Raw genomic sequence first — 12,610 nt, 5'->3', positions numbered from 1 at the left:
TCGTTTGACCATTACATGGAAAGGGGAGACTCTCACAAACACAATGTCCTTCTCAGTTTTGCTCTACGACCTCCACAAGGGTCACGGGACTCGTCTGAAGGTAATCTATGTACCGGTTAAAATGACAGATTTTTTAACCAAGGAAGAAATGAATAAATGTTGTGCGATGTTGAACCCACGAGTGCAGAGCACAATGGATTAGCAGTCCATTGCCTTTATCACTCATCCACCTCGTTCAGCACTCCAACCAGTTGCCCAAGAACCGCCTGTCTCTGATTGTTAAAAGCTCTACAAATGGGCTCATCCGGGATTTGAACACGGGACCTCTCACACCCGAAGTGAGAATCATAGCCCTAGACCAACGAGCCACTTTATCTAAGGTGTTTTTTTGCAATCGCCAGCAATGACGGTGAGGATTTGGATTGACAGGTCGATGGTGCCAGGCCACAGTGAATCAAGTGAGTGTTGGTGGTATACTTGTGAGCATAGCTATCTTCAAAGCAGTTGATCAGGTTTCAGTTCAAATACTCTGTAATTCATCTGCTGAGTCTTTCAGATTCAATCTTCATTAGCTGTAACAGCAAGAAACAAATGAAGAAAGAGCTAAATGTAGATTAAAAAAATGAAAAAGTAGACATCAAAATCAATTGGATCTCATTTCATTTGACCCGATTGACGCACCGGTACGTGAATAAAATTAAAAATCCCCATTGGAATCTGTCTGTTTTAAACTAGAAATGTCACTTATTTTGCACTGGATGCTTCTCAAACCTCCATAACCGCTGATGTCACTCCTCTGCATCTTTGGTGAAATGCGGCAGAGCGAGAGCAATGTTAGTCAAAACATGACATATCCTGAAAATGTGTCTTCTCATACAAATGGCTGTAGCTTCCTGACCGGTTTGACCTGCAAAATCGTTTGACCATTACATGGAAAGGGGAGACTCTCACAAACACAATGTCCTTCTCAGTTTTGCTCTACGACCTCCACAAGGGTCACGGGACTCGTCTGAAGGTAATCTATGTACCGGTTAAAATGACAGATTTTTTAACCAAGGAAGAAATGAATAAATGTTGTGCGATGTTGAACCCACGAGTGCAGAGCACAATGGATTAGCAGTCCATTGCCTTTATCACTCATCCACCTCGTTCAGCACTCCAACCAGTTGCCCAAGAACCGCCTGTTTCTGATTGTTAAAAGCTCTACAAATGGGCTCATCCGGGATTTGAACCCGGGACCTCTCGCACCCGAAGTGAGAATCATACCCCTAGACCAACAAGCCACTTTATCTAAGGTTTTTTTTTGCAATCGCCAGCAATGACGGTGAGGATTTGGATTGACAGGTCGATGGTGCCAGGCCACAGTGAATCAAGTGAGTGTTGGTGGTATACTTGTGAGCATAGCTATCTTCAAAGCAGTTGATCAGGTTTCAGTTCAAATACTCTGTAATTCATCTGCTGAGTCTTTCAGATTCAATCTTCATTAGCTGTAACAGCAAGAAACAAATGAAGAAAGAGCTAAATGTAGATTAAAAAAATGAAAAAGTAGACATCAAAATCAATTGGATCTCATTTCATTTGATCCGATTGACGCACCGGTACGTGAATAAAATTAAAAATCCCCATTGGAATCTGTCTGTTTTAAACTAGAAATGTCACTTATTTTGCACTGGATGCTTCTCAAACCTCCATAACCACTGATGTCACTCCTCTGCATCTTTGGTGAAATGCGGCAGAGCGAGAGCAATGTTAGTCAAAACATGACATATCCTGAAAATGTGTCTTCTCATACAAATGGCTGTAGCTTCCTGACCGGTTTGACCTACAAAATCGTTTGACCATTACATGGAAAGGGGAGACTCTCACAAACACAATGTCCTTCTCAGTTTTGCTCTACGACCTCCACAAGGGTCACGGGACTCGTCTGAAGGTAATCTATGTACCGGTTAAAATGACAGATTTTTTAACCAAGGAAGAAATGAATAAATGTTGTGCGATGTTGAACCCACGAGTGCAGAGCACAATGGATTAGCAGTCCATTGCCTTTATCACTCATCCACCTCGTTCAGCACTCCAACCAGTTGCCCAAGAACCGCCTGTCTCTGATTGTTAAAAGCTCTACAAATGGGCTCATCCGGGATTTGAACACGGGACCTCTCACACCCGAAGTGAGAATCATAGCCCTAGACCAACGAGCCACTTTATCTAAGGTGTTTTTTTGCAATCGCCAGCAATGACGGTGAGGATTTGGATTGACAGGTCGATGGTGCCAGGCCACAGTGAATCAAGTGAGTGTTGGTGGTATACTTGTGAGCATAGCTATCTTCAAAGCAGTTGATCAGGTTTCAGTTCAAATACTCTGTAATTCATCTGCTGAGTCTTTCAGATTCAATCTTCATTAGCTGTAACAGCAAGAAACAAATGAAGAAAGAGCTAAATGTAGATTAAAAAAATGAAAAAGTAGACATCAAAATCAATTGGATCTCATTTCATTTGATGCGATTGACGCACCGGTACGTGAATAAAATTAAAAATTCCCATTGGAATCTGTCTGTTTTAAACTAGAAATGTCACTTATTTTGCACTGGATGCTTCTCAAACCTCCATAACCGCTGATGTCACTCCTCTGCATCTTTGGTGAAATGCGGCAGAGCGAGAGCAATGTTAGTCAAAACATGACATATCCTGAAAATGTGTCTTCTCATACAAATGGCTGTAGCTTCCTGACCGGTTTGACCTACAAAATTGTTTGACCATTACATGGAAAGGGGAGACTCTCACAAACACAATGTCCTTCTCAGTGTTGCTCTACGACCTCCACAAGGGTCACGGGACTCGTCTGAAGGTAATCTATGTACCGGTTAAAATGACAGATTTTTTAACCAAGGAAGAAATGAATAAATGTTGTGCGATGTTGAACCCACGAGTGCAGAGCACAATGGATTAGCAGTCCATTGCCTTTATCACTCATCCACCTCGTTCAGCACTCCAACCAGTTGCCCAAGAACCGCCTGTCTCTGATTGTTAAAAGCTCTACAAATGGGCTCATCCGGGATTTGAACACGGGACCTCTCACACCCGAAGTGAGAATCATAGCCCTAGACCAACGAGCCACTTTATCTAAGGTGTTTTTTTGCAATCGCCAGCAATGACGGTGAGGATTTGGATTGACAGGTCGATGGTGCCAGGCCACAGTGAATCAAGTGAGTGTTGGTGGTATACTTGTGAGCATAGCTATCTTCAAAGCAGTTGATCAGGTTTCAGTTCAAATACTCTGTAATTCATCTGCTGAGTCTTTCAGATTCAATCTTCATTAGCTGTAACAGCAAGAAACAAATGAAGAAAGAGCTAAATGTAGATTAAAAAAATGAAAAAGTAGACATCAAAATCAATTGGATCTCATTTCATTTGATGCGATTGACGCACCGGTACGTGAATAAAATTAAAAATCCCCATTGGAATCTGTCTGTTTTAAACTAGAAATGTCACTTATTTTGCACTGGATGCTTCTCAAACCTCCATAACCGCTGATGTCACTCCTCTGCATCTTTGGTGAAATGCGGCAGAGCGAGAGCAATGTTAGTCAAAACATGACATATCCTGAAAATGTGTCTTCTCATACAAATGGCTGTAGCTTCCTGACCGGTTTGACCTACAAAATTGTTTGACCATTACATGGAAAGGGGAGACTCTCACAAACACAATGTCCTTCTCAGTGTTGCTCTACGACCTCCACAAGGGTCACGGGACTCGTCTGAAGGTAATCTATGTACCGGTTAAAATGACAGATTTTTTAACCAAGGAAGAAATGAATAAATGTTGTGCGATGTTGAACCCACGAGTGCAGAGCACAATGGATTAGCAGTCCATTGCCTTTATCACTCATCCACCTCGTTCAGCACTCCAACCAGTTGCCCAAGAACCGCCTGTTTCTGATTGTTAAAAGCTCTACAAATGGGCTCATCCGGGATTTGAACCCGGGACCTCTCGCACCCGAAGTGAGAATCATACCCCTAGACCAACAAGCCACTTTATCTAAGGTTTTTTTTTGCAATCGCCAGCAATGACGGTGAGGATTTGGATTGACAGGTCGATGGTGCCAGGCCACAGTGAATCAAGTGAGTGTTGGTGGTATACTTGTGAGCATAGCTATCTTCAAAGCAGTTGATCAGGTTTCAGTTCAAATACTCTGTAATTCATCTGCTGAGTCTTTCAGATTCAATCTTCATTAGCTGTAACAGCAAGAAACAAATGAAGAAAGAGCTAAATGTAGATTAAAAAAATGAAAAAGTAGACATCAAAATCAATTGGATCTCATTTCATTTGATCCGATTGACGCACCGGTACGTGAATAAAATTAAAAATCCCCATTGGAATCTGTCTGTTTTAAACTAGAAATGTCACTTATTTTGCACTGGATGCTTCTCAAACCTCCATAACCACTGATGTCACTCCTCTGCATCTTTGGTGAAATGCGGCAGAGCGAGAGCAATGTTAGTCAAAACATGACATATCCTGAAAATGTGTCTTCTCATACAAATGGCTGTAGCTTCCTGACCGGTTTGACCTACAAAATCGTTTGACCATTACATGGAAAGGGGAGACTCTCACAAACACAATGTCCTTCTCAGTTTTGCTCTACGACCTCCACAAGGGTCACGGGACTCGTCTGAAGGTAATCTATGTACCGGTTAAAATGACAGATTTTTTAACCAAGGAAGAAATGAATAAATGTTGTGCGATGTTGAACCCACGAGTGCAGAGCACAATGGATTAGCAGTCCATTGCCTTTATCACTCATCCACCTCGTTCAGCACTCCAACCAGTTGCCCAAGAACCGCCTGTCTCTGATTGTTAAAAGCTCTACAAATGGGCTCATCCGGGATTTGAACACGGGACCTCTCACACCCGAAGTGAGAATCATAGCCCTAGACCAACGAGCCACTTTATCTAAGGTGTTTTTTTGCAATCGCCAGCAATGACGGTGAGGATTTGGATTGACAGGTCGATGGTGCCAGGCCACAGTGAATCAAGTGAGTGTTGGTGGTATACTTGTGAGCATAGCTATCTTCAAAGCAGTTGATCAGGTTTCAGTTCAAATACTCTGTAATTCATCTGCTGAGTCTTTCAGATTCAATCTTCATTAGCTGTAACAGCAAGAAACAAATGAAGAAAGAGCTAAATGTAGATTAAAAAAATGAAAAAGTAGACATCAAAATCAATTGGATCTCATTTCATTTGATGCGATTGACGCACCGGTACGTGAATAAAATTAAAAATTCCCATTGGAATCTGTCGGTTTTAAACTAGAAATGTCACTTATTTTGCACTGGATGCTTCTCAAACCTCCATAACCGCTGATGTCACTCCTCTGCATCTTTGGTGAAATGCGGCAGAGCGAGAGCAATGTTAGTCAAAACATGACATATCCTGAAAATGTGTCTTCTCATACAAATGGCTGTAGCTTCCTGACCGGTTTGACCTACAAAATCGTTTGACCATTACATGGAAAGGGGAGACTCTCACAAACACAATGTCCTTCTCAGTGTTGCTCTACGACCTCCACAAGGGTCACGGGACTCGTCTGAAGGTAATCTATGTACCGGTTAAAATGACAGATTTTTTAACCAAGGAAGAAATGAATAAATGTTGTGCGATGTTGAACCCACGAGTGCAGAGCACAATGGATTAGCAGTCCATTGCCTTTATCACTCATCCACCTCGTTCAGCACTCCAACCAGTTGCCCAAGAACCGCCTGTTTCTGATTGTTAAAAGCTCTACAAATGGGCTCATCCGGGATTTGAACCCGGGACCTCTCGCACCCGAAGTGAGAATCATACCCCTAGACCAACAAGCCACTTTATCTAAGGTGTTTTTTTGCAATCGCCAGCAATGACGGTGAGGATTTGGATTGACAGGTCGATGGTGCCAGGCCACAGTGAATCAAGTGAGTGTTGGTGGTATACTTGTGAGCATAGCTATCTTCAAAGCAGTTGATCAGGTTTCAGTTCAAATACTCTGTAATTCATCTGCTGAGTCTTTCAGATTCAATCTTCATTAGCTGTAACAGCAAGAAACAAATGAAGAAAGAGCTAAATGTAGATTAAAAAAATGAAAAAGTAGACATCAAAATCAATTGGATCTCATTTCATTTGACCCGATTGACGCACCGGTACGTGAATAAAATTAAAAATCCCCATTGGAATCTGTCTGTTTTAAACTAGAAATGTCACTTATTTTGCACTGGATGCTTCTCAAACCTCCATAACCGCTGATGTCACTCCTCTGCATCTTTGGTGAAATGCGGCAGAGCGAGAGCAATGTTAGTCAAAACATGACATATCCTGAAAATGTGTCTTCTCATACAAATGGCTGTAGCTTCCTGACCGGTTTGACCTACAAAATCGTTTGACCATTACATGGAAAGGGGAGACTCTCACAAACACAATGTCCTTCTCAGTTTTGCTCTACGACCTCCACAAGGGTCACGGGACTCGTCTGAAGGTAATCTATGTACCGGTTAAAATGACAGATTTTTTAACCAAGGAAGAAATGAATAAATGTTGTGCGATGTTGAACCCACGAGTGCAGAGCACAATGGATTAGCAGTCCATTGCCTTTATCACTCATCCACCTCGTTCAGCACTCCAACCAGTTGCCCAAGAACCGCCTGTCTCTGATTGTTAAAAGCTCTACAAATGGGCTCATCCGGGATTTGAACACGGGACCTCTCGCACCCGAAGTGAGAATCATAGCCCTAGACCAACGAGCCACTTTATCTAAGGTGTTTTTTTGCAATCGCCAGCAATGACGGTGAGGATTTGGATTGACAGGTCGATGGTGCCAGGCCACAGTGAATCAAGTGAGTGTTGGTGGTATACTTGTGAGCATAGCTATCTTCAAAGCAGTTGATCAGGTTTCAGTTCAAATACTCTGTAATTCATCTGCTGAGTCTTTCAGATTCAATCTTCATTAGCTGTAACAGCAAGAAACAAATGAAGAAAGAGCTAAATGTAGATTAAAAAAATGAAAAAGTAGACATCAAAATCAATTGGATCTCATTTCATTTGATGCGATTGACGCACCGGTACGTGAATAAAATTAAAAATTCCCATTGGAATCTGTCTGTTTTAAACTAGAAATGTCACTTATTTTGCACTGGATGCTTCTCAAACCTCCATAACCGCTGATGTCACTCCTCTGCATCTTTGGTGAAATGCGGCAGAGCGAGAGCAATGTTAGTCAAAACATGACATATCCTGAAAATGTGTCTTCTCATACAAATGGCTGTAGCTTCCTGACCGGTTTGACCTACAAAATCGTTTGACCATTACATGGAAAGGGGAGACTCTCACAAACACAATGTCCTTCTCAGTGTTGCTCTACGACCTCCACAAGGGTCACGGGACTCGTCTGAAGGTAATCTATGTACCGGTTAAAATGACAGATTTTTTAACCAAGGAAGAAATGAATAAATGTTGTGCGATGTTGAACCCACGAGTGCAGAGCACAATGGATTAGCAGTCCATTGCCTTTATCACTCATCCACCTCGTTCAGCACTCCAACCAGTTGCCCAAGAACCGCCTGTTTCTGATTGTTAAAAGCTCTACAAATGGGCTCATCCGGGATTTGAACCCGGGACCTCTCGCACCCGAAGTGAGAATCATACCCCTAGACCAACAAGCCACTTTATCTAAGGTGTTTTTTTGCAATCGCCAGCAATGACGGTGAGGATTTGGATTGACAGGTCGATGGTGCCAGGCCACAGTGAATCAAGTGAGTGTTGGTGGTATACTTGTGAGCATAGCTATCTTCAAAGCAGTTGATCAGGTTTCAGTTCAAATACTCTGTAATTCATCTGCTGAGTCTTTCAGATTCAATCTTCATTAGCTGTAACAGCAAGAAACAAATGAAGAAAGAGCTAAATGTAGATTAAAAAAATGAAAAAGTAGACATCAAAATCAATTGGATCTCATTTCATTTGATGCGATTGAAGCACCGGTACGTGAATAAAATTAAAAATTCCCATTGGAATCTGTCTGTTTTAAACTAGAAATGTCACTTATTTTGCACTGGATGCTTCTCAAACCTCCATAACCGCTGATGTCACTCCTCTGCATCTTTGGTGAAATGCGGCAGAGCGAGAGCAATGTTAGTCAAAACATGACATATCCTGAAAATGTGTCTTCTCATACAAATGGCTGTAGCTTCCTGACCGGTTTGACCTACAAAATCGTTTGACCATTACATGGAAAGGGGAGACTCTCACAAACACAATGTCCTTCTCAGTTTTGCTCTACGACCTCCACAAGGGTCACGGGACTCGTCTGAAGGTAATCTATGTACCGGTTAAAATGACAGATTTTTTAACCAAGGAAGAAATGAATAAATGTTGTGCGATGTTGAACCCACGAGTGCAGAGCACAATGGATTAGCAGTCCATTGCCTTTATCACTCATCCACCTCGTTCAGCACTCCAACCAGTTGCCCAAGAACCGCCTGTCTCTGATTGTTAAAAGCTCTACAAATGGGCTCATCCGGGATTTGAACACGGGACCTCTCGCACCCGAAGTGAGAATCATAGCCCTAGACCAACGAGCCACTTTATCTAAGGTGTTTTTTTGCAATCGCCAGCAATGACGGTGAGGATTTGGATTGACAGGTCGATGGTGCCAGGCCACAGTGAATCAAGTGAGTGTTGGTGGTATACTTGTGAGCATAGCTATCTTCAAAGCAGTTGATCAGGTTTCAGTTCAAATACTCTGTAATTCATCTGCTGAGTCTTTCAGATTCAATCTTCATTAGCTGTAACAGCAAGAAACAAATGAAGAAAGAGCTAAATGTAGATTAAAAAAATGAAAAAGTAGACATCAAAATCAATTGGATCTCATTTCATTTGATGCGATTGACGCACCGGTACGTGAATAAAATTAAAAATTCCCATTGGAATCTGTCTGTTTTAAACTAGAAATGTCACTTATTTTGCACTGGATGCTTCTCAAACCTCCATAACCGCTGATGTCACTCCTCTGCATCTTTGGTGAAATGCGGCAGAGCGAGAGCAATGTTAGTCAAAACATGACATATCCTGAAAATGTGTCTTCTCATACAAATGGCTGTAGCTTCCTGACCGGTTTGACCTACAAAATCGTTTGACCATTACATGGAAAGGGGAGACTCTCACAAACACAATGTCCTTCTCAGTGTTGCTCTACGACCTCCACAAGGGTCACGGGACTCGTCTGAAGGTAATCTATGTACCGGTTAAAATGACAGATTTTTTAACCAAGGAAGAAATGAATAAATGTTGTGCGATGTTGAACCCACGAGTGCAGAGCACAATGGATTAGCAGTCCATTGCCTTTATCACTCATCCACCTCGTTCAGCACTCCAACCAGTTGCCCAAGAACCGCCTGTTTCTGATTGTTAAAAGCTCTACAAATGGGCTCATCCGGGATTTGAACCCGGGACCTCTCGCACCCGAAGTGAGAATCATACCCCTAGACCAACAAGCCACTTTATCTAAGGTGTTTTTTTGCAATCGCCAGCAATGACGGTGAGGATTTGGATTGACAGGTCGATGGTGCCAGGCCACAGTGAATCAAGTGAGTGTTGGTGGTATACTTGTGAGCATAGCTATCTTCAAAGCAGTTGATCAGGTTTCAGTTCAAATACTCTGTAATTCATCTGCTGAGTCTTTCAGATTCAATCTTCATTAGCTGTAACAGCAAGAAACAAATGAAGAAAGAGCTAAATGTAGATTAAAAAAATGAAAAAGTAGACATCAAAATCAATTGGATCTCATTTCATTTGATGCGATTGACGCACCGGTACGTGAATAAAATTAAAAATTCCCATTGGAATCTGTCTGTTTTAAACTAGAAATGTCACTTATTTTGCACTGGATGCTTCTCAAACCTCCATAACCGCTGATGTCACTCCTCTGCATCTTTGGTGAAATGCGGCAGAGCGAGAGCAATGTTAGTCAAAACATGACATATCCTGAAAATGTGTCTTCTCATACAAATGGCTGTAGCTTCCTGACCGGTTTGACCTACAAAATCGTTTGACCATTACATGGAAAGGGGAGACTCTCACAAACACAATGTCCTTCTCAGTGTTGCTCTACGACCTCCACAAGGGTCACGGGACTCGTCTGAAGGTAATCTATGTACCGGTTAAAATGACAGATTTTTTAACCAAGGAAGAAATTAATAAATGTTGTGCGATGTTGAACCCACGAGTGCAGAGCACAATGGATTAGCAGTCCATTGCCTTTATCACTCATCCACCTCGTTCAGCACTCCAACCAGTTGCCCAAGAACCGCCTGTTTCTGATTGTTAAAAGCTCTACAAATGGGCTCATCCGGGATTTGAACCCGGGACCTCTCGCACCCGAAGTGAGAATCATACCCCTAGACCAACAAGCCACTTTATCTAAGGTGTTTTTTTGCAATCGCCAGCAATGACGGTGAGGATTTGGATTGACAGGTCGATGGTGCCAGGCCACAGTGAATCAAGTGAGTGTTGGTGGTATACTTGTGAGCATAGCTATCTTCAAAGCAGTTGATCAGGTTTCAGTTCAAATACTCTGTAATTCATCTGCTGAGTCTTTCAGATTCAATCTTCATTAGCTGTAACAGCAAGAAACAAATGAAGAAAGAGCTAAATGTAGATTTAAAAAATGAAAAAGTAGACATCAAAATCAATTGGATCTCATTTCATTTGATCCGATTGACGCACCGGTACGTGAATAAAATTAAAAATCCCCATTGGAATCTGTCTGTTTTAAACTAGAAATGTCACTTATTTTGCACTGGATGCTTCTCAAACCTTCATAACCGCTGATGTCACTCCTCTGCATCTTTGGTGAAATGCGGCAGAGCGAGAGCAATGTTAGTCAAAACATGACATATCCCGAAAATGTGTCTTCTCATACAAATGGCTGTAGCTTCCTGACCGGTTTGACCTACAAAATCGTTTGACCATTACATGGAAAGGGGAGACTCTCACAAACACAATGTCCTTCTCAGTTTTGCTCTACGACCTCCACAAGGGTCACGGGACTCGTCTGAAGGTAATCTATGTACCGGTTAAAATGACAGATTTTTTAACCAAGGAAGAAATGAATAAATGTTGTGCGATGTTGAACCCACGAGTGCAGAGCACAATGGATTAGCAGTCCATTGCCTTTATCACTCATCCACCTCGTTCAGCACTCCAACCAGTTGCCCAAGAACCGCCTGTCTCTGATTGTTAAAAGCTCTACAAATGGGCTCATCCGGGATTTGAACCCGGGACCTCTCGCACCCGAAGCGAGAATCATACCCCTAGACCAACGAGCCAATTTATCTAAGGTGTTTTTTTGCAATCGCCAGCAATGACGGTGAGGATTTGGATTGACAGGTCGATGGTGCCAGGCCACAGTGAATCAAGTGAGTGTTGGTGGTATACTTGTGAGCATAGCTATCTTCAAAGCAGTTGATCAGGTTTCAGTTCAAATACTCTGTAATTCATCTGCTGAGTCTTTCAGATTCAATCTTCATTAGCTGTAACAGCAAGAAACAAATGAAGAAAGAGCTAAATGTAGATTAAAAAAATGAAAAAGTAGACATCAAAATCAATTGGATCTCATTTCATTTGATGCGATTGACGCACCGGTACGTGAATAAAATAAAAAATCCCCATTGGAATCTGTCTGTTTTAAACTAGAAATGTCACTTATTTTGCACTGGATGCTTCTCAAACCTCCATAACCGCTGATGTCACTCCTCTGCATCTTTGGTGAAATGCGGCAGAGCGAGAGCAATGTTAGTCAAAACATGACATATCCTGAAAATGTGTCTTCTCATACAAATGGCTGTAGCTTCCTGACCGGTTTGACCTACAAAATCGTTTGACCATTACATGGAAAGGGGAGACTCTCACAAACACAATGTCCTTCTCAGTTTTGCTCTACGACCTCCACAAGGGTCACGGGACTCGTCTGAAGGTAATCTATGTACCGGTTAAAATGACAGATTTTTTAACCAAGGAAGAAATGAATAAATGTTGTGAGATGTTGAACCCACGAGTGCAGAGCACAATGGATTAGCAGTCCATTGCCTTTATCACTCATCCACCTCGTTCAGCACTCCAACCAGTTGCCCAAGAACCGCCTGTCTCTGATTGTTAAAAGCTCTACAAATGGGCTCATCCGGGATTTGAACCCAGGACCTCTCGCACCCGAAGTGAGAATCATAGCCCTAGACCAACGAGCCACTTTATCTAAGGTGTTTTTTTGCAATCGCCAGCAATGACGGTGAGGATTTGGATTGACAGGTCGATGGTGCCAGGCCACAGTGAATCAAGTGAGTGTTGGTGGTATACTTGTGAGCATAGCTATCTTCAAAGCAGTTGATCAGGTTTCAGTTCAAATACTCTGTAATTCATCTGCTGAGTCTTTCAGATTCAATCTTCATTAGCTGTAACAGCAAGAAACAAATGAAGAAAGAGCTAAATGTAGATTAAAAAAATGAAAAAGTAGACATCAAAATCAATTGGATCTCATTTCATTTGATGCGATTGACGCACCGGTACGTGAATAAAATTAAAAATCCCCATTGGA

At 42.1% G+C, this 12,610-nt stretch overlaps 1 non-coding gene across 1 annotated transcript; it reads right to left on the bottom strand.

Annotated features, from left to right (window-relative positions):
• Positions 1–11,276: 11,276 nt before the first annotated feature.
• On the bottom strand, positions 11,277–11,348 carry trnap-cgg (transfer RNA proline (anticodon CGG)). The gene has a single exon. It is a non-coding gene; the product is annotated as a tRNA-Pro (tRNA).
• Positions 11,349–12,610: the final 1,262 nt, after the last annotated feature.

This window comes from Oncorhynchus mykiss, chromosome 15, assembly GCF_057628025.1.
Source record: "Oncorhynchus mykiss isolate SJ-2025 chromosome 15, ASM5762802v1, whole genome shotgun sequence".
In the NCBI taxonomy this organism is placed as follows: domain Eukaryota; kingdom Metazoa; phylum Chordata; class Actinopteri; order Salmoniformes; family Salmonidae; genus Oncorhynchus; species Oncorhynchus mykiss.
The sequence above is the reverse complement of the archived record's forward strand: the minus strand, read 5'-3'. Positions and strand labels throughout refer to the sequence as shown.